Here is a 27,217-nt window from a genome sequence, read left to right as displayed (position 1 = left end):
GTAGTTGAGTCGGAAACATTAGGGACCTTCAAGCGGCTATTGGATAGGTACATGGATTACGGTGGAATGCTGGGGTGCAGATTAATTCGTTCTTAATCTAGGACAAAAGTTCGGCACAACATCGTGGCCGAAGGGCCTGTTCTGTGCTGTATTTTCTATGTTCTATGTGTACCTCACACACAACAGATTACATTTATGACCCAGGACATGATTCACCTCAGATGATCTACTGTTAATTTGCACCTTGAAATTCTTCCATTCATCAGCCCACACTCCCCTGCATTCTTTCTTCCTCCCCCCCCCCCCCCCGCTCCACTCTCCCCATTCCTCACTCTAACAATGCCTCTCCTGACCCCTGGATATATGCGCACACAGATCACATTGGAAGCCAAGATAATAAAAACAGAAAATGTTGCAAATTCTTGGCAGGTCTGGCAGCATCATGGTGAGGGAAACAAGGTTAACATTTCAGATCCATGGCCTTTCGCCATAACCATCACAACCTGAACTTCTTGCTGCACAGATGCTGCCAGATCTGCTGAGTATTTCCAACATTTTTATTGCAGGTTTCCAGAATCTGTAGTATTTTGCTTTTGGATTAGGAACAGCGATCACAGGATGGAATTCCACACTGAAATCAGAGAACAATGAAACAAAATCTCTCCTTCCAAACTGCGGTTTGAATCAACATCAACCCTGCATATCTTTGAGTTGTGGCGGTGAGATCCACACAGCCTTGGGAAGAATGTGGCAAACTCCACACTGACAGTGACTTGGCGCTGAGATCGGGATCCTCAGCGCTGTGAGGCAGCAGTGCTAACCACTGTTGCCACACAGTGCATTGATGAAGTTTAAGAGCAAAGCAATAAGCAGATTGATATCCCCCTTCATAATACTAAACATTCAGAAACAATTCCGCAGAATCTACTTTGAATCAGTTTCCCATTAGACATAAACAATGATTAATTCAGTTAGGCTCATCTGGGAATGAACATGAACAACTTGGTAATTCAAGCACTTCAATCTTACCCAACAAGTCAACGATGACAGAGTTGCCCAGAAGCAGGTGAGAATCCCATCAGCACCCATGGTAAGAATGGAGCCTGAAAGTTTAGCAGCCCAAAGAAATTCATTCGTACAAATGGGTTCCTCCTGCTCCAGATGTACACCAGCATGATGGTGAAGGCCTGGCCCAGGAAGAACAAGCTTGCAAAGATTCCAAACAGCTGAGTATTAGAGTCAAGGGTCACTGGACAGGAAGAACAGGTTAGACACTGGGCTGGTTCTCATACAGTGAACTGCCTTACATTCAAGTGCATTTGATGAAAGCTAACCTTTTGCTTTGTTTGCTCACTGCTTGGTTCATCAGTCATTGGAAGTAAAAATGAACTCCTGTTTATCACAGACAACTCTATTTGACAAACACAGAAGATGTCAGAGAAAAAAAAAAAAAAAGAGTAAACCTCGCACTACCATCCTCCCCCTGCTGCTTCCCCACTGTTACAGGCCAGCATTTCTTTGCTTTCCTGTGAATGGTTTATAAACTATTCCTGAGCTGCACAATTTTGTAAGCAGTCCCCAGGTACTGTGCATAGACATCTGCCAGGCCCTTCATTTTGCTTATTACTGCGGATGCTGGAATCTGAAATAAAAACAGAAAATACTGGACAATCTCAACAGGTCTGACAGCACCTGTGGAGAGAAAAAGGAGCTAACGTTTTGAGTCTGGGTGAAAGGAGTCATCCAGCCTCAAAACGTTAGCTGCCTTTTCTCTCCACAGGTGCTGTCAGACCTGCTGAGTGTCAGTATCAGTTTTCTGTTTTCCTCCATTTTCCCTTCTGGATTGATGTGTACAGCTGAGCTCACCTTTCTGTGGGCCATTTGAGCTCACTCAGAAAGTTGCACCAAGTGGACTCCAGGTGAACAGCCTACATCCAGACTACAACGCTGTTCTAGCTCCCTGAAAAATTGGCAATTAATATTTCGTGATTTACAGGAAGTTCCTCTTTGGTGCTCTTCTGAGCCCAGCGTTTCACACTGCTGATTGGTCAATCACCTGAGTCCAGTACATGCACTGAGAGAGGAGAACTGGCCATGTTTTACTGCATTGGAATCATTTCCCTACATTGCAACAGTGACTAAACTTAAAAGATGTAGTTCATGTCACGTAAAGCATGCTAGGAGATCCTGGACTGTGATAGGCGCTATACAAATGTAAACCTTTCTTTTATTACAAACAGCCCTGCTCTGAATATTTAGAACAAATGGTGATCAAAAATTCAGCATGGTGGATAGTCAGGGAAGAGAGTTGTGATCATCACTGCACAGTCCACAGCCAAAAAGTTCAGAATGATCTTCATAGGCTTAGAAATGAGACACTCACCATTCTGAGAAAAATAAAACATAAAATGAAGCACTGTATGAGAAACCAACAATAACGACGACGGCAGCTTTCAGATACATTGCAAAAAGGATACTGTCATTAAAAACCCACCAAAAATAAACATGAGCAGAAAGTCAGCTGTCCTTCCCCTGAATGATCCTTCTTCAAGCATTCGACAATATCTGTATCTGGGACACTTGAGTGAAAGAAGACAGACTGCAATTCACCATCACATCCAATCCCACTGATATTGTGGGTATTCAACCCAAAACCCTCCCTGTCCCCCTGTCGTCGTCCCTGGTCCCCCGCACCCCCCCCCCTCTCTCCTCCCCCCCCCCCCCCCCCCCCCCCCCAAAGTTACTACACAAAACCAGTCACTTTACAGATACTGGGATTCGGAAATTACAGACGCCGCATGAAATGAAATGAAAATCGCTTATTGTCACAAGTAGGCTTCAAATGAAGTTACTGTGAAAAGCCCCTAGTCGCCACATTCCGGCGCCTGTTCGGGGAGGCTGGTACGGGAATTTAACCCGCGATGCTGGCCTTGGTCTGCTTTACAAGCCAGCTATTTAGCCCACTGTGCTAAACCAGCCCCTTGGTATGATCCTGGATGCTATCCAATACGGTGTCTGCCGGGAGGGGTAACTGGCGAGGTTTGCAATTCTACTTTCCAACACTTCATTCTGCACCTCAACCATTCTGGGATGAGATCCATTAACCTATCCCACCAATGATTCACTCAAATGGATACTCTTCATGCTTAGATAGGGAATGTTGGCCGGGTTTTTCAACTATATGGGCCGCCTGATCACGTATAGCAAGGATCACTTAACAGAGGGAATGTTGGCCGGGTTTTCAACTATATGGGCCGCCTGATCACGTATAGCAAGGATCACTTAACAGAGGTCAGGAGGAAAGAAAGCTTAAGAATATATCGCAATCTCTGAACCAATGAGCTGACTTGGCACAGAGCCGAGACCCAAATGACATTCAGCAATCAAGCACAAATTGAATTCAGTAAGATCTCAGTGATTTCACTCCTTTAAACACACCCTTCAAATGTTCTGACTGTCAGCTGAAAGATGAAATTTCTGAAATGTGTTCAGGAGAACATCCAGAAGGTTCTCGTTCAACTGAGAATAAGATGAAGGAATGATGCTGGGCGAAGAGGACCAAGTATCAGGAAAGAGTGATCATTGTATCATCAACTTTAGATTAGTAATTGAGGAGTATTTTGTACTGGAGTTTACAAAGGAAGAGGAAGCTGACAAAATATCAATAAGGTAGAGGTAAATGGATGGGGTAAAAATTGATATTAGGGTCAGGACATACTGGAAAGGCTCAAGAGTGAATAAGTAACCTGGTCTGAATGGCTTACATTCCTAGGTCACTGAAGGCGGGGGGGGGGGGGGGGGGGGGGGGGGGGGGGGGGGGGGGGAAGAGAGAGTAAGGGAGAGAGAGTGAGAAGAGATACCAGAGGATTGAATGAAACACTCTTCCCAAAAATTGGTGTAAGGACAGTCCTAACGTTAGTGGTGGGTAACGTTTTAGGAACAAGAACCAGGAGTGGGTTGAATTAATTAAGGAGAATCAGCAGAAATTGGTAAAAGACACACTGAATTTCTCTAAACAAATTTAACATTTTGATGAAACAACAGAGAAGGTTCATGAAGGGAATGTGGTGAATGGTGTCTCACATGGATTTTCAGAAATTGTTTGGCTAAGTATCAAATAAGAGGCTGGTTAACCAAATTGAGGCTCCTTAAATATACCTCTTTGACCAAGCTTTTGTTCCTGTCCTAATATTATGTGGCTTGGTGTCATATTTTGTTCCATAATGCCTCTTTGAAGCACTTTGGATGTTTCATTATGTTAATGGTGCTATATAAATAAAATAAGAAGTCTTACACCAGGTTAAAGTCCAACAGGTTTGTTTTGAATCACTAGCTTTCGGAGCACAGCTCCTTCATCAGGCGCCTTACCCGATAAAGAAGCTGTGCTCCGAAAGCTAGTGATTCAAAACAAACCTGTTGGACTTTAACCTGGTGTTGTAAGACTTCTTACTGTGCCCACCCCTGTATTTCCACATCATATAAATACAAGCTGTTGTTGAGCATTTGCATTATCTATTCATAAATCCTTGTTTTAAATTGTTTAAATTAAAGGCATAATTAACACTAAATGGGACTCTTCCTTTCTCTACCATTCACAAACTAACCTAGTTCCAGTACCTTATTTGGCACAGTTTGGTCAAATATCCCACAAGGCAATTCTCAGAGGAATGGAAATCAACCAGAAGATGGCTTTGGAGAGTACATATTTTTATTTAAAATATTTTTATTCTCCTTTTCCACATTTTTTCCCAAATTTACACCCAACAATAAACAATAATCAGTAACAAATGCAATGTCAATCCCCATATCAATAACAACGATCCCATCCTCCCACCAAACCCCCAAACATTAGCCCGCATGTCAACATAAACAAAGGAATCAGGAATCACCCAGTCACCATTAACACATACAGTCCCTCTCCCCCCAACCCTCCCAGCCTCCTCCTAATGTTCGATGTAATCCAATTCTCAAGACGCCCATGAATTGTAGAACTCCCCCATCCTTCCCCTCAGTTCAAATTTGACCTTCTCAAGAGTTAAGAATTTCAGCAGGTCCCCCCACCACGCCAGGGCACAGGGTGGGGAGGTTGATCCGCCTTCGGGCGATCAATGAGGCAAAGGCTACATCTGCCTCCGCACCCGTTTCCAACCCTGGCTGGTCCGACACCCCGAATATGGCGTCCCGAGGGCCTGGGTCCAGTTTCACGTGCACCACTTTAGAGATGACCCTAAAAACCTCCTTCCAGTAATCCTCCAGCTTTTGACAGGACCAAAACATATGAACATGGTTCCCCCCAGCCCCCGCAATGTTCACACACATCTTCTACCCCCTCAAAGTGCCGGCTCATCCTCGCTCTTGTGAGGTGCGCTCTATACACCACCTTCACCTGTATCAGCCCCAACCTCGCACACAAGGTGGAGGCGTTCACCCTACGGAGCACCTCACACCAGAACCCCTCCTCCATACCCTCTCCCAACTCTTCCTCCCAATTTGCCTTGATCCCTTCCAGCGGCGCCATCTCTTCCAAAATAGCCCCGTAAACCGCCGATACTACCCCCTTCTCCAGTCCCCCCGTCGGCAGCACCTCCTCCAGCAATGTGGAAGCCGGCTCTACCGGGAAGCTCTGAATCTCCTTTCTGGCAAACTCTCGAACCTGCATGTATCTAAATATTTCCCCCTGCTCCAGCCCATACTTTGCTCCCAGCTCCTACAATCCTGCAAACCGACCCCCATGAAACAAATCTTTTAGCGTCTTAATCCCCTTCTCCTCCCATTTCCGAAAATTTCCATCCCAGTTCCCTGGCTCAAATCTGTGGTTCCCCCGAATTGGCATTTTCCTTGACCCTGCCCCCAACCCAAAGTGCTGGCGAAACTGCCTCCAAATTCTCAACGAAACTATTACTACCGGACTCCCTGAGTATTTCCCCGGGGCCATCGGAAGCGGCGCTGTCGCTAGCGCCTTCAATCCCAACCCCCTGCACAAACTCTCCTCCATTCTGACCCATTGGGAGTCAACCCCTCTAACCCAGCTCCGTACCTTCTCCACATTCGCTGCCCAGTAATAATACATCAGGTTCGGAACACCCCAAACCCCCTGCCTGCCTTCCTTACTGTAGTAGCACCTTTCTAAATCTGGCCAGCTTTGGAGAATGATATTGATTACTTTTAAGGATTTGAGATTGTGTGAAGTTAAATTTTTACTTTGGTTTTTCAATAAATTGGTGCTGACTTTGCTCGTGTTACTTTGACCCAGCAGGAATGTTCAGGGTCAAATAAAATGTTACAGCATAGGAGGAGGCCATTTGACCCATCTTGTCCACACCAGCACAAGGACACACAGGTGCCATTTCTAATCCCACCTTCCTGCTCCCGGCCCATAGACCTGTAGATCCAGGCATTTAAAAAAAAAAAGAGTTTAGGGTCTCTACCTTCACCACCAACTCGGGCAGGGAGTTCCAGACTCCCACTACTCTCTGCATAATAAAAGCTCTTCCTGATGTCCCCTCTGCACCTTCTGCCACTTTTCTGTAATCTATATCCCCTGGTTCTAGAATTCTCCACCAAGGGAAACAATTTGATCCTGTCCACTCTATCTCTTCCCCTCATAATTTTGTACACCTCAATAAAGTCACCCCTCATCCTTCTTTGTGCCAAGGAAAATAACCCCAACCTATCCAATCTCTCCTCATAGCTACACTTTTCTAGCCCTGACAACATTCTTGTAAACCTCTTCTACTCTCTCCAGAGCAATAACATCCTTCCTGTAATGTGGCGACCAGAACTGCACACAATACTCCAGCTGTGGTCTCACCAGTGTTTTATACAATTCCAACATTATATCCTTACTCTTATATTCTATACCTCTTGCCAATGAAGGAGAGCAATCCATATGCTTTCTTTACAACATTGTGTACTTGACATGCTGCTTGTACACCAAGATCTCTCACTTCATCTACCTCTCTTAGTATATTCCCATTTATTGTGTATTCCCTATAACTGTTTGACCTATATATACTCCCTATAATTGATTGAATGACCTTTGCAGTCTCTGTCCTCAGTCCAGTTCATTCAAAAATAAAAACTTAGGTCCATAACCTCCAGGCTTTGGGTCAATTCAACTGGAGGGTTCACAAAGATAACCCACCCAACCCCCAGAATCCCCACGTAAGGATTGCCAGCAATTGCCTGGAAAGATCAAACTTCCATTGAGCAAATGGCCTGCAATGGGAACCATCTGAAACTACAAAAAAATAAAACTCCCACCCACTGACCAACCCTCTGACCACCTAAGCCACCCGCCCCACCACCAACACACCTACCCATTAATTTATACGCTTACCCTCTCTCTAGCTTCTCAAAGTGGATGGACCTTTAAAGCTACCTGCTTTACAACAACCTTCTTACCTAGGACTCAGCTGCCCTTGGCACAGATGTTAGGGACCCACTTCACTACACAGTTTTCACCTGACACGAGTCAGAAGGTTGGGCGAGAAAGGAGCAGCTTAAGTTCCAGGTAAAGAGGGCGGCACAGTGGCGCAGTGCTGCCTCACGACACCGAGGACCCGGGTTTGATCCCTGCCCCGGTTCACTGTCTGTATGGAGTTTGCATATCTGCGTGGGTCTTACCCACAACCCAAAAAGATGTGCAGGGTAGGTGGATTGGCCACACTAAATTCGAAAAAAAGAATTGGGTACACTAAATTTTTTTTTTTTTTTAAAGTTCCAGGTAAACAAAGAGCAGAGTGCCAATCCGACCGGGATCAACACTCCTTGGAAAATTCCTGATTTAGAAAAAACTAATTTCAGTTTCCTTCCTGACCTGAAAACAACTCTATTGCGATAAAACTCCCATGTGTTGACTAGCCCGTGACATTTTGGCTTTCTTTGTGTCAGCCTAAACGGTGAGTTGTGGCAACCTATTCTACCACAGGAATATCACGCTCAAGCCCTCATCCTTTCCTTACCCAATTTCCACCCCAGGAATTGCAGGATTTTACAGTGTAGTAGTCACCAAATCACCCTTTGTGCCTGCTCTGGTTTATCTTTTAAAAAAAACACTGATAAAATAGAATAATGCTGAAACTGGGGGAGGATGAGGGGGAGCAGTGGAGGGGATAGAGTGATTGTCAGGTCCTCCTGGGTATATGAGTGAAGATGGGCTAAATAGTATTCCTCATCCATAATAAATGTCTGAATGGGGAAATGAAGGAAAAGCTATTTCCACTGGGATAAGAGAAATGTCTTCATATGTGAAGACATTGATGTCAAAACTTTACCAAAGGGGTGGTAACTGAAGCAGAGAATTTTGCATGTACCTCGTGAAGAATGATTAAACATTTGAAGTTGGGCAATGGGTTTAGTTTGAGGATTGATGCAGGGCTATGGAGAGACAGTGAGATTAATTTGGGATTGATACAGGGCTATGGGGAGAGAGCGGGACAGTGAGATTAGTTTGGGGATTGATACAGGGCTATGAGGAGAGAGCAGGCCACTGGGATTTGTTTGGGATTGACACAGGGCTATGGGGAGAGAGCAGGGAGTGGGATTAGTTTGGGATTGATACAGGACTGTGGGGAGAGCGCGGGGCAGTGGGATTATTCTTGATTTGCTCTACAAAAGAGCCAACACAGCTTGATGAGTCGAATGATTTTTGCTGTAATGTAAATTCATAGGGTACTAATTTAATTGGGTTACAGTGTTAACAGGTTACAGGGTTAACTGGGGATTAATGCAACAGGATTACAGGGTTATTGGGCGGTTTAATTTAATAGGTTACAGGGTTAACAGGTTCTTAATTTAATAGGGTTACAGGGTTAACCAGGGATTAATTTAATAGGGTCACAGCGTTAACCAGGCATCATTTTAATCGGGTTATAAGGTTAACAGGGTGTTCATTTAATAGGGTTGCTGGGTACTGCTCTTATGACCTTGCTCTATCTCATTTATCAAAACAATTGCAGGAAACCATTAATTACTGAGTGACAAGTTTACTAAGGCAGTTTCCACTATAAATATGGGCAAATAAATTTAGAATAGAATATTAAAATAAACAGAGATTTGTGACTTTAAAAGAAAGATTGAATTCCAGTGTCCTTCAATTACCTCCTCTTGCAAACCCACTTTACATGAAGGTTACGCCAGAGCTGTACCTACTCCCCACGCAGTCACCACAGGAGGTAGACTGGTTAAAAAATTATCAAGGGCCATAACCTCAAATATTCACACACGTTTTCTCCTGTGCAAATAACATCTAATTACAGGTCAAGGACAGAGCAAGTTCATGTAGAAGCTTCCAATAATGACAGTACAAAAATGCTGAAGCTTATTGAGAGTTTGTGCTGCTTCTGCTGCCTAGGAGCACGAGGGTGGACAGAGCAGGCACCTTACACCTAGGTAGGGTGCTCTTTCAGAGGGTCAGTGCAGACTCAATGGGCCAAAATGGCCTCCTTCTGCACTGCAGGGATTCTATGGATATAATAGGTTTCTTTGTGTCAGGTGTGGCTCAGTCAGCAGCACTCTCACTTTAGAGACAAAAGGTTTCATTCAAGTCTCACTCCAGGACTTCAGCACAAATACGTAGGCTGACACTCCAGTGTCGTACTGGGCGAGTGCTGCACTGTTGGAGGTGTGACCTTTCAGTCGAGACTTTAAAGCGAGGCCCCACCTGCCCTGCTTTGGTGGATGTAAAAGGTCTCATAGCACTATTTGAGAGCAGAGTTATCCTCATTTCCGACATTACAACTATGACTATATTTCAAAAGTACTTCATTGGTTGTGATGTGATCGAGATGTCCAGTGGTCGGGAAAGGTGCTGTAAAAACAGAGTTCTTATGGAAATCAGAATGAAGTAATGCCAATATGTTAAAATGATTCAATCCTTCGGTTAAGCCCGCAGGTCACAAGAAGTTCAAGGATATTAAAGACATGACAGCTCACCGTTCAGGTGGCTCCAAAAGTGACCTAGTGGAACCAGATGATCACAGCTTCCAAATACTACCAGAATGCATGAGCAGAATGTAGCCACACCAGCAGTCAGGGTGCTGTGATTAAGCTCAGTGAGAAGTGAAACAATCACCTTCGATCAATTTGAACAGGCGAGAGCTTATTCTCTCGGGAAAAAAAAGAGATGATCTAATGGAGGCCTTTAATTAGGACTTGGATTCAATAGGGTAAACGTAGAAATGGGGTTTCCATTTACGGACAAGATCAAAACCAGGGTTCATAAACATAGGATAGTGGCTAATAAGTGCAATAGTGAATTATTTTTAAAATTACAGAGTGGAACACACGACCTCAGCAAATAGTTGAGATGAATGTCAAAGATGCATTTGATGGAAAGATGGATAAATACATCTGGGGGAAAGAAATAGAAGAATATGGCGGTGCAATGCGATGAGGAGCAGGTTGGAGGACGCTCAATTTACAACATCAACAAAATCTGTTTGGGTAAAAGGCTTGTTTCTTCTGCACTGGAAAATTCACTGAGCCTCCTTCGACAGCACCTTCCAAACCCATAACCGCTATCATCCTGAATGACAAGGGCAGCAGACACATGGAAATACCATCCTGATTTGGAAATATATCACTGTTCCTTCACTGTCACAGGGTCAAAATCCTAGGAACTCCCTCCCTAACAGCACAGTAGGTGTACCTACACCACATGGACTGCTGCGGTTCAAGAAACAGCTGATCGTCAGCTTGGAGGGTAACTAGGGATGGGCAATGAATGCTGGCCCAGCCAGTGATATCCAAATCATGTGAATGGATAAGAATTGTGCGATTCCAGCAGAGACCCGCTGGGAAGTAGTCATGAAACAGCGCACTGGAAGAGAAGAACATTGGACTGGACAATGATGCCCCAACAATCTTGACCAATTGCACTGGCCGATTTCACACCTAAGAAATGGCTACATTAGACAGCTTCAGAGATCTGGCATGAACTTGATGGGCTGAATGGCCTCCTTCTGTGCTGTGATGACTCGATTAAGTGCCCGATTAGCCAGACGTGGTTTCTAATTGCTCACAAATGTTAGTGACTGAGTCTTTCTTTAAAATAGCTTACATCAGAAGACAGACGGCATTGTTTTTAAAGATAGTGAGTAGCCATTGATAAATTACTCCCAGCTATGCAATGACAGATACCAGACAAGACACGAGAATATTTCTAAAACTGTTTTCAAAAGAACATTAAAAAATTCAAAGTGATAAGGTCTCCAGAAAGCGTTGTGCTGTCAAGGGGACATGGCCCACACAGGCTGCAGAACAGAAACCACAGCAGCTCAGCATTATCACATTACACACAGGAGCCAAGATTGGAGAACAGCTGCAGACCACTAGCAGCTTTCAGTCTCCAGTTGCCTTTGTGATCTCACCTGGGGCAGAGCCCACTCATTGAACTTTGTACAAAGTGAAGGCGTTTCATCCGGTCTAGACTGGACTCGATTGGGAAGAGCCCAACTGTAAATTCTCACACACCTGAAGGGTATAACATCTACAAAGTCTTTAAAGAAAGACAGAGCATTCACATCTAGCCCAGGATCAATGCCTGAAAGCTTCACTCAGAGGCAAGTCAGCTTGCAATCAAACAAGTTCAAAGTTAGCTTTAGCAAGTAGCCAATACCTGAAGCTGTGAGCACAGGAAACAGGAAGATTTTTTAAAAAACGCACACAATTTCAGATATGCTGAAAGCGCTCTCCAGCGAGCCCCAGCATTGCAGTAAACTCCAAAACTCAGCATCCAAGTCGTGCAAAGTATTTTTTTGCAACCTCACTTCTAACATGTAAAGAATCAGCAGCAGAAACAGTGCTGTGCGATTCCCGGCTCCAGCACAGCACCCATGCAGTCAGCTGGTATTTGGGTTTAGGGAGAGTGCGTGTTCCCCAGCACCATCAGACCCAGGTCAGAACTCACTAACTGAGTCTGTGTGTAAAACCCAAATCCATGTGATACCCATTTTTCCAACACACAAAAGGATACAAAAAGATCATATTGAACAAAAAGCTAAATCCCAATGGTCCGAAGAAAAGAAAGTTGGTTAGCAACCTCCACACCTGCAACAAGATAAGAGAATACAAAAATAAATTAAATACACACATGCACACAATATAGGTTGAATACATTTTACAAAAATCTAACTTATTGAATTGAAGACATTCACGGAGGTGAGATTTTCAGAGTGATAAGACTACGGAAGGTGATGAATTAATATCAAACAAGAAAAGAAAAAAAATTATTACAGGGTTCAGAACTGATAAGATAAATTAATCGGAGGCCAATGCATCATGAAGTGTGGGGTAAAACATTTCTTGAACTTACTTGATATTTCTTGACTATCAAGTCAGGATTAAAATAAAGCTGGAATGGGGTGATGAACTCCAGCTGCTGTGAAGAAACAAGAAAGAATTTACTGGCAGAGGCACCAAAAGGTGTAGCTTAAACACCAGCCCCAAAGCGGTAATACACAGGCATCATATTGAGAAAAAGAGGGAGAAGTCTGGAGGTAGTCAGAGCTCAGGTACACAGAATGTAGCTTTACTACATCGACATGATGGAGATGATTGTGGTTAACAGGTTAAGGCTCATTTTCATTAGTTAGGACACAGGTGCGATGCGTACTAGAAAATTCAAAGTTATAATCCATGCTGTGTGGTGGGGTAAGCAACCTTAGCCAGTGCCTTGGGTTGTAGGGAGAAACAAAAATCAGCAATGATTCTTTGCTGGAGAGGACAATTAGAATAGCCCAGAGCAGTCAGCTAGAATATCTGACCTAACCCATAAACTACAACTTGTCAACACACTCAGTGTCTGAGAGAAATGATCGGATAAATACTGGAACCCACTGCTTTCACATCATTTGGCAGCATGAATGTTCTGGCTGCTGGGCAGCACGGTGACGCAGTGGCTAGGACTGCTGCATCACGGCACCGAGGTCCCAGGTTCGATCCCGGCCCTGGGTCTCTGTCCGTGTGCAGTTTGCACATTCTTCACGTGTTTGCGTGGGTTTCGCCCCCAGAACCCAAAGCTGTGAGGGCTAGGTGGATTGGCCATGCTAAATTGCCAAAAATTATTTGGGTACATTTATTTTTAAAAATGAACATTCCAGCTTAAAAATGTATTTCTCAATCAATGTCACCAAAACAGATTTTCTGGTTCTTACCGTTCTGCGAATTGTGGAATCTGGCTCTGTACAAGATTCTAACCATGTTCCTTATGTCACAATAATGACCATTATCTCAAATAAATACTTTAGCGACTGTAAAACACTTAGAAATGCCTTGGGGTCATGGATTGTACCACAGAGTACAATCTTTCTTTAACCCCACACTGTTTGCTTGGGCCTCGAATAACCATCATTGGGAGAACAGAGGAGAGAGGTCACTCAGACATTTCCAATCCCACCCACCCCACACGGCCAGCCCCGCGGCGGCGCCCGCCTCATACGGCCAGCCCCGTGATGGAGCACTGCCCCCACACGGCCAGCCCCGCGGCAGGGCCCCACCCCACACGGTCAGCCCAGTGGTGGAGCACCGCCCCCACACGGCCGGCCCCATCCCCCCACATGGTCAGCCACGAGGCAGTGCTCTGCCACCCACACCACCAATCAGCAACCTCTCATTGACAACAAGGGATATGGAATAAATGTTAACATCATAACAATACCCAGATATATACAGAAAGAGGCCATTCAGCCCATCGAGTCTGCACCGATCCTTTGAAAGAACACCCTATCTAGGCCCTATCACCTGCCCTGTAACCACACCCTAAGGGGCAATTTAGCATGTCCAATCCACCTAACCTGCACATCTTTGGACTGAGAGAGGAAATCAGAGCACCCGGAGGAAACCCACGCAGACACGGGGAGAAAGTGCAAACTCCACAAAGACAGTGACCCAGGATGGGAATCGAACCTGGGTTCCTGGTGCTGAGACAACTGCGCCACCGTGCTGCCCCATTCATACAGTTTCTATGAAAGCAGTGCTAACCATTGCGTTACTGTGCTGCCCCATTCGTATGGTTCTGGTAAAAAGTGACAGTTCAACACAGAACTGAGGGGGTACTACATTGTCAAAGGCGGCACGAACAAGACATTCGTCTCCCAGCTTCCAGTGAAAGGTTACAGTGCAAAAAGGGGCCATTCAGCCATCGTATCTGCACCGACCAAAAAATGAACTAGCCGCTCATTTTAAACACATTTTCTAGCACCTGGTCTGTAGTTACAGCAATTTAGATGAGTTTTAAAGGAGTTGAACATTTCAACCTCAACCATCCGCTTCGGCAGTACATTCCAGACGCCCACCTCTGGGTGAAAATATTTTTCGGCATGTCCCTTCTAATCCTTCTATCAATCACCTTAAATCTATGACCCCTGGTAACTGACTCCTCAGCTAGAGGAGATAAGTCATTCCTGTCCGACCTGTGTCGGTCCCTCATAATTTTGTACACCTCATTCAGGTCATCCCTTAGCCTCCTCTGTTCTAAGGAAAACAATCCCAGTATATCCAATCTTTCCTCATAGCTGCAATTTCTAGCCCTGGCAACATTCTTGGAAATCTCTTCTGCACTCTCTCCAGAGGAATCAAGTGCTTCCTGTAATGTGGTGACCAGAACTGTACACAAAATTCCAGCTGCGTCCTCACCAGCATTGTATACAGTTCCATCATTACATCCCTGCTTTTGTATTCAATACCTCCCCAATAAAGGTGAGCATTCCATGTGCTTTCTTGACCACCTTGCCCACCTGTCCTGCCACATTCAAGCTTCTGTGGACATGCACTCCAGCACTCCCCTCCCCAAATCCATTACCTCACATTTTTCCAGATTGAATTCCATTTGTCACTTTTCCTCCCACTAACCAAACCATTGATATCAGTCTGGAGTCAACAGCTATTCTCTTCACTATCAGCTACACGGCCAATTTTTGTGTCAAATGCAAATTTCCCAATCATACCTCCTCCATTTTAGTCCAACTCATTCATATATACGAACTGCAAGGGCTCCAACGAGCCCAGTGGATGCCACTGGGGACCACTTTCCATTCGCAAAAATGCTCATCGACTATTACCTTTTGATCCTGTCACTGAACCAACTTGTCACCTTCCCCTGTATCGAATGAGATTTTACTTTTCTGACCAGTCTGCCATGTGAGACATAGTCAAATGCCTTCCTGAAGTCATGATGTGGAGATGCCGGCGTTGGACTGGGGTGAGCACAGCAAGAAGTCTTACAACACCAGGTTAAAGTCCAACAGGTTTGTTTCGAATCACTAGCTTTCGGAGCACAGCTCCTTCCTCAGGTGATTCACCTAAGGAGCTGTGCTCCGAAAGCTAGTGATTCGAAACAAACCTGTTGGACTTTAACCTGGTGTTGTAAGACTTCTTCCTGAAATCAGTGTAGACAAGTGTATGGGTTGGTTTAGCACAGTGGGTTAAACAGCTGGCTTGTAATGCAGAACAAGGCAGCAGCATGGGTTCAATTCCCGTACCGGCCTCCCCGAACAGGCGCCGGAATGTAGCGACTAGAGGCTTTTCACAGTAACTTCATTGAAGTTTACTTGTGACAATAAGCGATTATTATTAGACAACATCCACTGCACTATCCTCATCAATCCTCCTTGTTACTTCCTCAGAAAAATTGATTAGTTAGTGAGGCAGGTTATTCCCCTAATAAAACCATGCGGACTACCCCTGATCAATCCATGTCTCTCTAAGTGACAGTTTATCCTTTCTCTCAGAATTGATTCCAATAATTTAACGACCACCAAAATCTGACTGACCGGCTGATAATTCTGTCCTTTCCCTCGCACTTTTTTGAAATAATGATACAACATTCACAGACCTCCAATCCTCTGGTACCTCACCTGTACCTCGTGAGGATTGGATAATGATCCTCAGAGCATCAGTTATTTCCTCCCTGGCTTCCTTCAACACTCTGGGATACAATCTATCTGACCCTGGTGATTTATCCACCTTCAAGGATGTCAGTCCCTCCAGTACCTTCTCTTTCATTATGCTTATTATCTCTAATATTTCACATTCCTCTTTCACCAGAAAATCTGTAACATCGCTCTCGTTGATGACAGAGACAAAGAACTCACTGAGAACCCTGCCCACATCTTCAGCATCAATGCATTAGTTACCATGTACATCATAGGTCCCACTTTTACCTTTGTTATCTTCTTGCGCTTAATGTACTGCTGAACCATCCTAGGGTTTTCTTTGATTTTACCCGAGAATATTTTTCCATATCCTCGCTGCTTTCCAAATTTCCTTTTTTTACGTCACCCCTGTATTTTCTATACTCATCTAGGCTTTCTACTGTATTAAGCTTTTTCTGCTTCATCTGATATAGCTACATATAGCTTTTACAACACGGAAAGAGCCCCTTCTGCCCATCGTGTCTGTGCCAGCCAGCTAGCACCTATCTATTTAATCCCATTTGAATGAAAATGAAATGAAAATCGCTTATTGTCACAAGTAGGCTTCAATGAAGTTACTGTGAAAAGCCCCTAGTCGCCACATTCCGGCACCTGTTCGGGGAGGCTGGTACGGGAATTTCCAGCAATTGGTCCATAGCCTTATATGTTATGGCATTTTGCGTGCTCATCTAAATACTTTTTAAATGTTGTGAGGGTTCCCGCCTCCACCACACATTCAGGCAGTGAGTTCCAGATTCACCCCCCCACCCCCCCCGCCCCCGCCCCCGAGTGATAGAAAGTGTTTCCTCAAATACCCTCTAAACCTCCTGCTTCCTACCACAACTTTATGCCCCTGGTTATTAAACCCTCAGCTAAGACGAAATGTTTCCTCCTATTCACTATATTGATACCCCTCATAATTTGTACACCTCAATCTGGTCCTCCCTCAGCCTTCCCTGCTCCAAGGAATACAACCTCAGCCTAACCAGCCTCTCGGAGAGTCTCCCCGAAAGCCTGGAATATTGAAGCCACTGGATTGTTATGGGACAGGGTTTAGAGAACCCCAAAGTGTATCATGGCGTTCACCTGACCCACAACTTTTACTAGATTGTGGAATGGGGAGCACACGGCCCACTTTACAGGTGTGGGACAGCAGAAATGGAAAAGTATTTTTTAAAGCAAAACAATGTTCATTCTATGAACTCAAGTTAACCTTTTTAAAACATAGTGAACATTTTAGCAACCATCAATTCAAATACAACCCCCAAACACTACAACACTAAGTAACCCTTTCAGCTTTCCTTTTAACATCCATACGACTTAAAAACAAAACCTTTATCAGAAGCACATCAGGTTAAAGCCACTACTGAAAATATTTATAATTCTGAATTCACCAAATGATCAAGAGATAGTCTTTTGATGGCAGAGAGAACAGTAGTACACCTGCTTGTTCTGGATTCAGCTCCAACACTGAAAACGAAACTAAAACACACCCTGCAGCCTGCTCAAAAACGAAAGTAAAAAGCGGACAGCCCAGCTCCACTCACTCTCGGACATCACTGTAGTAATAAACACCCATTTCTTAAAGGTACTCGCACTACAGGTATTTATATACACACCCATTTATAAACACCCATTTCTTAAAGGTACTCGCACTACAGATATTTATATACACACCCATTTATAAACACCCATTTCTTAAAGGTACTCTTATATGACAGGATTGTGAGCCCTGCTGGACCGGTTTGTCATCAGAACTTTGCTAAGAGACAAGCAGTGAGTGGAGAGAGCAGAATTAAAGCTGGGGGAAGTGGGATCTTGGTGTCTCACTGTGCTGCTGTGGTCAGTTATATCAGAGAGTGCCCTGTATGTGTCTGGATTACCAGTGTGCCCTAGATTTGGCAGTACATTCACCCATTTTCTGTGTGACTATAGAATCTTGCTTTTGAATGCCTCCCACGGATCTGGTACTGATTTTCTTTCTAATAGCTGTGTCCAGTCCACACTCACCAGATCACCTCTCGGCTTTATAAAATTTGTCTTCCCCCAGTCCAGAACTTTTACTCCCATTCTATCTGTGTCCTTTTCCATGATGATGCTAAAGCTATCTATCTGGCAATGTGGAAAATTGCCAGGTATGTCTTGTACGCAAGAAACAGGACAAATCCAACCCAGACAGTTACCCCCGATCAGTCGACTCTCCATCATCAGTAAAGTGATGTAAGGAGTCTTCAACAGTGCTATCAAGCAGCACTTACTCAGCAATAACCCACTCACTGATGTTCAGTTTGGATTCCACTAAGGTCACGGAGCTCTTGACCTCATTACAACCTTGGTTCAAACAAGAATAAGTGAACTCAACTCCAGAAGGGAGGTGAAAACGACTGTCTTCAACATCAAGGCAGCAATTTTTTGAAAAAAGATAATTTGTGGGTATTTTCAAATATATACAAAAACAGAAAGATTCAAAGAGCCATAATCGACAAAAAACAAGTAAGATATCTAATGCTAATTATGCACATTTCCTCCTACCTCCCTTTTTTTTAACCAGTATAACCCTCAACACTCCCTTCTCCCTTAACAAAGAAAAGAGGGAAAACAAGACCTCTCCCCCACACACAACTGCCGTTTCGTACGCTTTAAAGAAATCGATGAACAGCTTCCACTCATGGAGAACCCCTCGTCCATCCCCCTAATGGCGAACTTAATCTTTTCTAAGTGGAGAAATTCCGGCAGGTCACTCACCCATGTCCCTTCCCTTGGCAGCTCCGAATCCCGCCCTGCAGCGCGATCCTCCTCTGTGCTAGCAGGGAAGCAAAGGCCACTGCGTCAGCTTCTTTCCCCACGAGAGAACCAGGATCATCCAACACTGCAATAATTGCTACCCATGGGCTCAGTGTTACCTCCATTCCCAAAACCTTTGACAATACTTCGGTAACCCCCCTCCAGAACCCCAGCGGTTCAAGAAGGTAGTTCCCCAACATCTTCTCAAGGGCAATTAGGGATGGGAAATGGTTGCTGGCCCAACCAGCAATGCCCATATCCCGTGACTGAATAAAGGACTCTCTCCAAACTGATTCCCCAATGTTACAGGTCTGGGACAGAACCCCAATTTTGGTAAAAGTCCCGGACTAATACCCAACTATTTGCATTTGGTAAAACTGTGAGGAAATGCGACTGCACAACAGGAATGATAACACTGACCAGTAGACAGCTTTTATATCAAGATAAACGTTAATTTGAATACAGAATTGAGCGCATTAGCATCAAAGAAATAGCTTTACATTTAACAGTTACGACATCTTACCTTGCTTTCTGAAACCTGCCTCTATAATCCAATTAAGCAACCCACATATATCAAATACCACCTTAAGCAAGGTTTTACTTGCTTAACTTGTTGCAGAGTTCTTGGAGATATAAACCTTTTTTTAGGATCAAGCTGAAAACCTTCTACTCAGCTTAGAGTCCTGGAAGCAACTCCTTTCCCCGCCCATTAACTCTACCAGCTACACTCAAAAGCACACAGCATTCTTTTGTCTCTCTTGTTACAAGATGTGCCTTGATTTGTTTAGCCGGGCTCAAACGGTTACATTACATTAGCTCTCTATCTGCAAACAGGTAAGTAAAATGGTTTTTAATATCTATTTCCCATGTAAAACTCACTGATTGCCTCACTTTTAATCACATCTCTAGCAGACATTTGTCGGCAAGCATTTTAATGTAGGTTTTAATAATATTACTGCAAAAGTACAAACTATAAAGTATGCCAATTTTGTATATTCATTGCACCCTCTGTTGCTTCATCTGTGCGCCCAGCCTCAATTCCGAGCACTAAATCTCTTGTTGCACATCTCTCGTTGGGCTTGCTATTTCACTGGTTAAGAAGGTTCTCTTGAACGCATTCAGGAATTTTGCACCCTTTGTGCCCATTACAATGTTGATATTAGGGTAGTTGAAGTCTTCAACTACGATTGTTTTTACATGCAGAAATTTGCTTACTCCTTCCCAATATTTGGTGGACTTGGGTGGATGCAAAAGATCCTACAACACTTTAAAGCGCTCAGGAGTATGGGCGGCACGTGGTGCAATGGTTAGCACTAGGACTACAGCGCTGAGGACCTAGGTTCGAATCCCGGCCCTGGGTCACTGTCCGTGTGGAGTTTGCACATTCTCCCCCACAACCCAAAGATGTGCAGGTTAGGTGGATTGGCCACGCTAAATTGCCCCTTAATTGGGTGGGAAAAAATAATTGGGTACTCTGAATTTATAAAGAAAAAGAAATCCAAAGAGCTCAGGAGCTATCTCTGGTGCTCCGGACAATAATCAGAATCACCAAAACAAATGTTCTAATCATTACCTCATTGCTGTGTTCAAATTACAAATGTGAGCACAAATCACAAAGTATCGCTATTGGCTGGAAAGAGTTTTTAGGCATCCAGTTGTCAAAGGCGCTAAAGAAAGTTCTTCCTTGACCAGCCATTGTTCAGGGGTAGAGAGAGACACCATATGGTTCCCCGATGCTGCGCTTATCATAAACGAAAGCTAGTCTTGTAGAGAAGTCTGTAGAAACTCCAAGTGCCACGTCAACTGTGCACAGAAAGACACATCATACTGCAGACAGCAGCTGTTTCCTGAGCAATGTGTCTGAACAGCCCCGGTCAAACAGTCTGTTCCTGAATACTAGACTTCCCCAAAGCAAACTTGAAGTGCGACATAGATCCCATTCCAGAATCCAACCCAAACTTTTATCCCCCGCCCCCCCCAATGGACACAGCACTCAAAGCATGACTCCCCAATCCGCACCACACTCCCAATAACTCTCCAACCCTGACGCCCCAGTAATGTCCCCCGACCCCAGAATCCTGGACCCCCCCTGCCCCCCAAATGACCGGCACTGACCACCCAACCCCCACTGACAGCCCCAACCCCCATTACCATTGACCCCCCTCATGTCCTGGTCAATATTTATCCTTCAATCCTCATCACAAACAAAGCAGATTATCTGGTAATTATCACATCGCTGTTTGTGGGATCTAGCAGTATGTATATTGGCTGCTGCACTCCCCATATTACAACAATGGTCATACTTCGAGATGGCTTCATGGCTAGTGATTGTGAAAAGCAGGATATCGGTCTCTCTTTCTAATGGAAGCATCCCCACCACAGGGGACTGGAGTAGTCTGAAGGTGCGCCATATTCACTAATAAACAAGACAAATTCCTGGCAGAAATGCAATTCAGTAGCTGAATTTTACCGGAATTGAAAATTCTATTCTCCTATAAATCTCACTGACAGTCATCTCAGTAATCCACATCCATGCTGCCCCCATCCCGGCTAGGTACTGCCCCAATCATTTCCCCTCTCCCCTTCCGGTCAGGTGCAATTTTGTACACCTCAATGAGGTCCCCCCTCAGCCTTCTCTACTCTAAGGAACCATGTCTCTGTGATAGCAATAATATCAAACTCCCATGTGTTAATCAACACCCTTAATTCATCAGCCTTGCCTAAGACTCCTTACATTAAAATAAATGCTATCCAGCCTTGCCATATTCTCTTATGCCTTAACATCTCTATCTTCACCCTGCCTTCCAGACTGACTTGATTTTCCTTCTATATTTGGCTGTACATCGCTCCCTACTCTACATCAAATCTGTAACCCATCCCCTGCCAAATTAGTTTAAACTCTCCCTAGCAGCACCAGCAAACCTCCCGCAAGGATGTTAGTCCCGTTCTGGTTCAGGTGCAACCTGTCCGACTTGTACAGGTCCGACCTATCCCAGAAACAGACCCAGTGATCCAGGAGACTAAACCCCTCCCTCCTGCACCATCTTTTCAGCCACACATTCACCAGCTCTCCTCCTATTCCTATACTCACTGGCACTAGGAGTACTCCACCCCTAACCTCTCCTTTCATTATACACTGTGAGAGGACCTTTCACTCACACCCTTAACCCCTCCATTCATTATACACTGTGAAAGGACCTTTCACTCACACCCCTAAACTCTCCATTCATTATGCACTGAGAGGACCTTTCACTCAAACCCCTAAACTCTCCATTCATTATACACGGTGAGAGGACCTTTCACTCACGCCCCTAACCTCTCCATTCATTATACTCTGTGAGAGGAACTTTCTCTCACACCCTAACCTCTCCATTCATTATACACTGTGAGAGGACCTGTCTTCACACCCCTAAACTCTCCATTCATTATACACTGTGAGAGGACCTTTCATTCACACCCTAACCTCTTCTTTCTTTTTTGACTGCTCTGTGCTTCCTGAATATTTCACATCGAAGCCATGCCTGGGACTGACATGGTTTGAATGCTGGGTTCTGCTACTTCTGAGGCATTTAATATCAATGAGACAATAAGGAAAGCTGGAAAGTACCAAAAGAGCCTAAATCATTTCTTCAATATTGTGGAAAAGAAAGAAGCGTGACTGAAGCTTTTTGCCTTGTACTTCAGCCACACACGTCTTTCTTTTCTTTTTTTTTTTTAATTTAGAGTACCCAATTCAGTTTTTCCAATTAAGGGGTAATTTAGCGTGGCCAATCCACCTAACCTGCACATCTTTGGGTTGTGGGGGCGAAACCCACGCAAACACGGGAAGAATGTGCAAACTCCACACGAACAGTGACCCAGAGCCGGGATCGAACCTGGGACCTCGGCACCGTGCTGCCCTACGTCTTTCTTTTCAACAATAATCGGTTTCTGTGAACGAGGTTTGCCAGTTCAAACACCAACCAACAAGTTATAAAACTGCAATGAATAAATCTGGACATTTCTGGGCTTATGAGAGAAAATATGTAGTGGCATTGGAGGCAGTTCAGAGGAAGTTCACTGCATTGATCCTAGAGATGAGGGGTTTGTCATATTGAGAGAGATTGTGGAGTTTAGGCCTATACTCTCCAGAGTTTAGAAGAATTAGGGGAGATCAAATTGAGATATAGAAGATGATAAAAGGTGTGGATAAAGTAGACGTGGAGCGGATGTTTCCTCTTGTGGGGCATTCTAGAACGAGAGGTCATAGTTTCAGGATAAGAGGTTGCAAATTTAAAACAGAGATGAGGAGAAACTACTTCTCCCAAAGGGTTGTGAATCTGTGGCATTCACTTCTCCAGAATGCGGTGGATGCTTGGACAGTGAGTAAATCGGAGGAGGAGGTAGACAGATTTTTAATTGGTAATAGGTTGAAGGGCTACAGAGAATGGACAGGACAGTGGAGTTGAGGCAATGATGAGATCAGCCATGATCCTACTGAATGGTGGAGCAGCCTTGAGAAGCTAAATTGCCTACACCTCCTAGTTCTTTGTTTTTGAAAATTTAGAGAGCCCAATTATTTTTTTCCAATTAAGGGGCAATGTAGCATGGCCAATCCATTTACCCTGCACATCTTTGGGTTGTGGGGGCGAGACCCACGCAGACACAGGGAGAATGTGCTCCACACGGACGGTGACCCGGGGCCAGGATCGAACCCGGGTCCTCAGCATTCTAAGGCAGAAGTGCTATCCTGCTCCTAGTTCTTATGTTCCAAGAAGGAACTATTCTGTCGAATTCCATCTTCCAGCTCTTGGTCTGTAGCCTTGTAGATAACAGCATCTCTAGCACAAGTTGATGTTCTTGATTAATAATGGGATTTCTTGATTAATAAGGGGATATAGGATTATCATAGAATCATAGAATTTACAGAGCAGAAGGAGGCCATTCGGCCCATCGAGTCTGCACCGGCTCTTGGAAAGAGCACCCTACCCAAGGTCAACACCTCCACCCGATCCCCATAACCCCACCCAACACTAAGGGCAATTTTGGACACTAAGGGCAATTTATCATGGCCAATCCACCTAACCTGCACAACTTTGGACTGTGGGAGGAAACCGGAGCACCCGGAGGAAACCCATGCACACACAGGGAGGATGTGCAGACTCCGCACAAACAGTGACCCAAGCCGGAATCGAACCTGGGACCCTGGAGCTGTGAAGCAATTGTGCTATCCACAATGCTACCGTGCTGCCCTAATTATGGGAGAAGGCAGGAGAATGAGGATGAGGAACACATCAGCCATGATCGAATGGCGGAACAGACTCGATGGGCCAAATGGCCTAATTCTGCTCCCATATCTTATGGACACCAGGAGCATTATCATAAAAATCATATCATAAAAACCTGGCTGGGTGACTAATGTCCTTCGGGCAAAGGGGATTGTTGGTTCTACCTGCCCTGATTCATTTGTGACTACACCGAGTAAGAAATTCATAATGCCTTTAGGACAAGAAATTCTGCCTCAAAAACTATCACCCACATCTCGAGGACAGATTTTACAAAATCTGTTTCTCAACTTTTACCATGATAAATTCCAATGTCCACACTCACACAGTTGACTGCTCCCACCAGTGGAGTCATTCACAATCGAAGTATAGAATTAATTAATTACTACCTTCCGATCATTCCCCACCCTCTAACCCTGCTTGGCATTAACCCCTTATATGCAACACCACAGGAGATTCACGGGTCTGTTACGAAATATGAGATTGGTTTAGCTCAGTTGGCTGGACAGCTGGTTCGTGATGTGGAAAGAGGCCAGCAGGTTCAATTCCTGGCTCCTCATCAGAGGTGTGGTGACCCTCAGGTTAAATCACCACCAGTCAGTTCTCCCCCTCCAAGGGGAAAGCAGCCTATGGTCATCTGGGACTTTATTTCACTTTTACTTTATGAAATATGGGTACAATAGCCAAATGCTTCAGGAGTTCAAATTGACTTCTTCCCTTCTCATGTTTAATCATTGCTTAAAACTACAACACCCAACTCAGGAACTATCCCTGGCTCCAACTTCTTCCGCCTTTCATGTTTGGGATCCACCCATGTTAACAGGTATCTCCTGGACATTCAGCATTCTTCACACCGCTCTTACCACATCCTGAGGTCCACTCTGCCACACTTTCCACATCTCTCTCTCTCTCTCTCTCCAGCACTTTCTCGACACAGATGCTGCCCAATCAATGAGTTTTATCAACATTTTCTGTTTCTTCCCCCATATCACATTAGCTGCCAACTCTAACTGGAGGGATTCCTGCAGGATTCACCCACCACCCCCAATTCCCTGATTGTTCTCCGGACTGTGAGGGGAATGATACCTCACTAGGGGCTGGATGCTGCTGCTGCTGCAGGTCCCCCATCCGGCCTGCAGCAGTGCCAGGGGATCCGTGTCCCTCCCGGGTAATCCGGGAGAGTTGGGAACGCGATAGAACAGCGGTCATTATCTGGAGAGCAGCAATTGGGGTCGAGGAGTCTGATTCTTACCACGGCCGCCGTGGTCAACACACAGGCGGTGGTGTAGGCCCGGGTGACGGTCGGCATTCTCCGGTATTCCTGCAGCAAACTCTGATAAGCCGCCATGGCCTCGCCGCCTCCGCCTGACTGACACCCCCGGCAGCCAATGGCCGAGCAGCGCTCACACCAGCGACCAATTAGGCTGCAGGGCCCGGGAGGCGGGACTACAACAATGCAATTGGAATAGAGAAGGGCGGGGCTACATGACACGTCGACTCTGCTTGACCAATAGCAGTGTAAGCCATGTCGCTAGAACTGACCAATAGGAACAGTCCAAAACAAAGCGGCAGCCAATGAGTGATCACCACGCGAGGAGCAGGAGCCTGGGCGAGAAGAGCAGGAGGAGGCTATTCAGCCCGTCCAGCTTGTTCCAACCATTCACTCAATCACCCTTTCCCCCATTGCTTTAATACCTAGGCATTCTGTCCATTTCTGCTTCGAGCATTATCAATGACTGAGCCTCCACAGCCTCTGAGATAGAGAATTACAAATGTCCCTCACCCCTCTCCTCACAGACCGGCAAACATCCTCTCTGCATTCATCCTGTTGGCACCTGTAAGAATTTTGTACGTTTCAATTTTGTGGGATAATCCCACCATCCCAGGAATTACATCTGGATAAAAGCAAATTACTGCAGATGCTGGAATCTGAAACGAAAGAGAAAATGCTGGAAAATCACGGCAGGTCTGGCAGCATCTGTAGGGAGAGAAAAGAGCTAACGTTTTGAGTCCGATGACTCTTTGTCAAAGCTCCTTGCACCAAAGTGGTGCTTTAACAAAGAGCCATCGGACTCAAAACGTTAGCTCTTTTCTCTCCCTACAGATGCTGCCAGACCTGCCGAGATTTTCCAGCATTTTCTCTTTTGTTCCAGGAATTAGATCCTTTGGTAAGAAGACCAAAACTGCACATAATAATCCAGGTGTGGTCTCAGCTTGGCTCTGTACAACTGCAATCCTGTACTCAAATTCCATTGCAATAAAGGCTAACATAGTGTTTGCCTTCCTAATTGCTTGTTGTACCTGCATGTTAGTGGGCAGCACGGTAGCACGGTGGTTAGCACAGTTGCTTCACAGCTCCTGGGTCCCAGGTTTGATTCCCGGCTTGGTCACGGGCTCTGTGGAGTCTGCACGTTCTCCCTGTGTCTGCGTGGGTTTCCTCCGGGTGCTCTGGTTTCCTCCCACAGTCCAAAGATGTGCAGGTTAGGTGGATTGGACATGATAAATTGCCCTTAGTGTCCAAAAAGGTTAGGTGGGGTTACTGGGTTATGGGTATATGCGGGGTGCTCTTTCTGGGGCTGGTGCAGACTCAATGGGCCGAATGGCCTTCTGCAATGTAAATTCTGTGATTTCAGTGAGTTACAAACAAGGACACCCAAGTCCCTCTGGATATCCATACTTATCAATCTCTCCCCATTTAAGAAATATTCTGCATTTGTGTTTTTCTTACCATTCTTCCACATTGTATTCCATCGCCATGTTCTTGTCCACTCATTTAGTCTGTCGAAATCCCCTTTAAACGTCTTTGCATCCTCGTCACAACTCACATTGTGTCATCAGCAAACTAGGAAATATTACATCCCCTACCTTCCAATAACCAATGCATCCATGATCTCTCCAGACACCTCTTTCAACACTCTGAGATGTGGATCATCAGGGGATGTATCAATTTTCAGCCCATCAACTTCTCCAGCATACTTTTCTACTGCTAATTTCATTCAAGGTCCTCAATCTCACTAGTCCCTTGGCTCAGTAATATTTCAGGGAAGATTCTTCTATTTTCCTTTGCGAAATACAACACAATGTATTTGTTTAGTTTCTCTCCCACATTATAAATTTTCCATTCTCTGCCTGTAATAGGCCCACATAAATACTCAGGGAGTCCGGTAATAATAGCCTAATTGAGAATGAAATGAAATGAAAATCGCTTATTGTCACAAGTAGGCTTCAATGAAGTTACTGTGTAAATGCCCCTAG

At 44.9% G+C, this 27,217-nt stretch overlaps 1 pseudogene; it reads right to left on the bottom strand.

The window, feature by feature from the left end:
- Positions 1-25,366, bottom strand: part of LOC140410920 (derlin-2-like) — a 39,993-nt pseudogene extending 14,627 nt beyond the window's left edge.
- Positions 25,367-27,217: the final 1,851 nt, after the last annotated feature.

Source organism: Scyliorhinus torazame, chromosome 1, assembly GCF_047496885.1.
Source record: "Scyliorhinus torazame isolate Kashiwa2021f chromosome 1, sScyTor2.1, whole genome shotgun sequence".
Lineage (NCBI taxonomy): Eukaryota > Metazoa > Chordata > Chondrichthyes > Carcharhiniformes > Scyliorhinidae > Scyliorhinus > Scyliorhinus torazame.
Note: the sequence above shows the minus strand (reverse complement) of the source record. Positions and strands in the feature narration are given on the sequence as shown.